This window comes from Neophocaena asiaeorientalis, unplaced genomic scaffold (genome assembly GCF_003031525.2).
Source record: "Neophocaena asiaeorientalis asiaeorientalis breed wild unplaced genomic scaffold, Neophocaena_asiaeorientalis_V1.1 scaffold922, whole genome shotgun sequence".
In the NCBI taxonomy this organism is placed as follows: Eukaryota; Metazoa; Chordata; class Mammalia; order Artiodactyla; family Phocoenidae; genus Neophocaena; species Neophocaena asiaeorientalis.
In genome coordinates, this window is record NW_020171828.1 from 54,784 (window position 1) to 58,710 (window position 3,927).

At 40.9% G+C, this 3,927-nt stretch overlaps 1 protein-coding gene across 1 annotated transcript in view; it reads left to right on the top strand.

Annotated features, from left to right (window-relative positions):
• The first annotated feature begins 871 nt into the window (after positions 1-871).
• FAM170A (family with sequence similarity 170 member A) overlaps positions 872-3,927 on the top strand; it is a 48,830-nt gene continuing 45,774 nt past the window's right edge. The window contains exon 1 of the mRNA XM_024740432.1: positions 872-893. The gene's annotated coding sequence lies outside the window, so the exon portion shown is untranslated. The remainder of the gene's footprint in view (positions 894-3,927) is intronic.

A 3,927-nucleotide genomic window follows, 5' to 3' on the forward strand; every position in this document is an offset into this window, starting at 1 on the left:
ACATTCCCCTCCATTTCCAGAAAGTGGTTCTTAGGTGCTCCCTACAAACTCCATCTGCTTGCTGATGGCTAAAATCCCCATAAGGGGAGAAAGCATTTCGATCTCTAATCCATGATAAGATATATAAAAGTAAACACCTGGTTGAGATGAAGCATTGACATTCATTTACCCTGAGGTCTCATCAGTCAACAAGTGTTAAGTGTTGAAATGAGAGCTTTTCCTAAGGAGAGGGGAAGAAGGTGGTGAGGACGGTGCCTGGAAAGCGGAAGAGGCCGCTCCTGACTCATTCTGGTCTGTGTGTGGACTGACAAAGGCCTTTCTTGCTTCTGTGGCCTCTGGTGCCTGAGGTAGGGAAGACCCTGAGGGAAACCCCGAGGTGTGCTTTTTTTTTTTTTTTTTTTTTGGGGTACGCGGGCCTCTCACTGTTGTGGCCTCTCCCGTTGCGGAGCACAGCCTCCGGACGCACAGGCTCAGCGGCCATGGCTCACGGGCCCAGCCGCTCCGCGGCATGTGGGATCTTCCCGGACCGGGACACGAACCCGTGTCCCCTGCATCGGCAGGTGGACTCTCAACCACTGCGCCACCAGGGAAGCCCCCGAGGTGTGCTTTTGAAGCAAGAAGCCTTCCTGTTATATTTGGCCAATGGAAATCAATTTCATTGCTCTACAGTATGAGGTTTTCTGTTTTCCAAATGTGACAGGGGAAGAGGCCTTAGAGGTTCAGAGATGGCAAGTGTAAATTAGGGAGCTAAAACCAGACAATGGCAAGCATGGCTGACACGTGTTCTCTGTCTACTTAGGTGCTAGGATGGCCACACCATTTTGGATATTGTAACAACTGAGTTTTCCTCTCTGACTCTGTTACATGGAGACTGGGCTGCACAAGTGAAACAGGTGATCTCTGATATCTAATACAGTGTGTTTTTACTTGTATTAACAAGGTACTTTTAAATCCTTGCTTTTTACCATAAATTAATTGTAGTTGTTAATATGCTTTGGCATTGTCTTAAATCATTGTGTTAGCTGTGAGAAGATCATTCAGAAAGGGTTTTTTGTGTTTTGATAAAGATTACTCATGACTGCTCCCTGAACTATCTCACATACAGTATTAGACATAAGGTAATCAGTACATGATTTTGCTCCATGACCAAAAAAACAGTGCTGTGTGCAAACCTGCTTTGTGCCAGGGACTCTAATAGAGCCTAAGCTATGTTTTAAGTGTATTGTAAATGGCTTGGAGTGCAGAGGAATAAATTAAGATGACTGTAAGGGGATGTGAGTCCAGCCACATTCCCACCTTTCCTGCCCTTATGCTGTCTCCATTGCAGTCGTTAGTCTATGGAGGACGTGTTTTTACCTCTCAGAATTGTTCACAAGCTATTAAAGTGTTTGCAATAAGAGAGGCTAATACCAGATTGCCCCCTCCCTCTGAGTATGGAGAGGTTTTAAAATGAAGAGGGACTTACTGACTTGCTAATAAATGTTGAACTCTTAAAAGTGCTTTAGAGAAATCATGACCTGGTGAGCAGTTTGCATCTGCCTTCAGAAAAGGAGCTAAGTTTTTCCTTCATTGGGCTTTTATCCGAATCAGAAGATCAGTAACAGAAATGTGATCCTGAGACAAGGGCAACAGTGGTCTAGTAATGAAGCAGAGGGAATGTGGAAAATTCTGAAAATCTTGGCAAGGGAAAAGGATCCAGAATCCAGAAGGCCATAGAATCAGTAGCAGTGACTTTAGCGAGTGATGATGGAATCCAGGATCTCTAGAGTAGGTGAGGGCTGCAAACGAATTCTTGAGGGTTTTAGCTATTTTTCTAATCTTTTTAACCTTAAAGTTGGTGTGTGTTGAGAAAAGTCAGTATCTTTCCAGACTGGAGGTTAATGCACAGGGATTTATGCAGCGGTTTTCAGATCATGGTCATGGAATCAGCAGCATCAGCGTCATCCAGGAAATTGCTAGAAATGCAAATTCTTGGGCCCAGATCAGACCTACTGAATCAGCAGTTTGTTTTAACAAGTTACCAGGTGATTCTGATGCCTGCTTAAGTAGGAGAGCCACCTGTCTACATCCTTTCAGTGGATCCCACCCATAGGTATGTGGGATTTCCAGAACTCTTTGTGAATTGGTGAGATTAGAGCTTGGTTTGTAAGCTCTCCTGTAGTGAATGAGTAAACAGGAGGTTGAGTTTTGGCAGCTAAAATTGGCCACAGATTTAAGAACAAAATTTCTTTTCCTAAAAATCTTGGAGATATTTTGCCTCTTCAGAATAAAATATTCCTGAAGCTAAGAAGGAAAGTACTGACTTAAAGAGGAAAAGGAATAAAGGGTGATTCTGGGAAACACCAAGACACACACCTGACTGGTTATTAGTTGACAATATGAAAATCACTGTGCCCCAAAGACAACTTATTTGATGATATTAAATGAAATTTTATCCAAATGAAAGCATATAAAAAGGAAATATGGATGGATAATTACCATGAAATTGTTGAATTTCAGTAACGGCAATTTTTCATTTGTAGAAATTACATTTTTAACTCTGTACCAGCTCAGAGAAACCATCAGCAGGAAGAGTCATGGGAGTTTTAGTCATTTTTAGCCTTGGATCAGTTATATAGCATGTTTGTGAGGAGAATCAAATGGTATAAAGATTAAATATGAAGGCCCTCTTGCAAATCATTATATGTGTAACGTGTTCTTCACATTAAGGTCAGTTCATTCGGTAATATAAGGAATTCCAATTGGAATATGGAATTTTATGAATATTTTCTTTCATCAGTGTGACCAGAATTTAGGTGACTACCATGTGGACAGAATAGTAATAGTGTTCTCACCCTTCCTCCAAATAATGTTAGGAAGAGTCAGCCACATTCAGGGGGTGGTGGGATGAATTGGGAGATTGGGATTGGTATATATATACTATGTATAAAATAGATAACTAATAAGAAAAAGTTGTATAAAAAATAAATAAAATAAAATTCGAAAATTCAAAAAAAAAAAAAAAAAGAAAGAAAAGAGAAAGAGTCAGCCACATTCATATGAAGGGTGAATAAGAATTTTTGACCGCAGAGTTACACCGCTATGGAAAAGATACAAAATTAAAAGTAACCGAATTTTACCTCAAGCCAAACCAAGGTTTTTGAAAATGAGAACCCTTATATGCATAAAGGAGAAACCATATACAAAAGTAAAAATATCACCTTAGGAATGCCTTACCTTTGAGATATGGGGCTCCTAATTTTCTAAAATTACCCCTTCCCTTGTGTGGATATTATATGCTGAGCTAACGATTCCCTATTGAGCATCCTTTTTGGCTGAATAGCTTCCCTATCAAACTATCCCAGAATGGTCAAGACTGAAATTGATTTTTAGAAGATTGGGTATATCAGACACTGACTAAAAAAGGATTTCCCAGTTCCTCATATGTCCACTCTATGACTTATTCTTCCCATTATATGTTTTAGAAATCAATTGTGAACCAGGTTTCTATGAGTCATTTTTGTAAACAATAATCTTTTGAATCTTTTTAATAAAATATGTGCTTTCTGCTACTAGATGTCTAGAAAAAAATGGAGTAATATATCTTCCTCGGAGCTCTAGTGATGATTCTTTTATGTTAATATTCTTTTAAACAAATGAAGCTTCAGGATAAAAGTTCATTCAGCAGTGTCTATGGGAAATAAATGATAAGCCACAGGCCGTATTCAGAAATGCAATCAGAGGGCTTCCCTGGTGGCGCAGTGGTTGAGAGTTCGCCTGCCGATGTAGGGGACACGGGTTCGTGCCCCTGTCCGGGAAGATCCCACATGCCGCAGAGCAGCTGCGCCTGTGAGCCATGGCCGCTGAGCCTGCGCGTCCGGAGCCTGTGCTCCGCAACGGGAGAGGCCACAACAGTGAGAGAGGCCTGCGTACCGCAAAAAAAAAAAA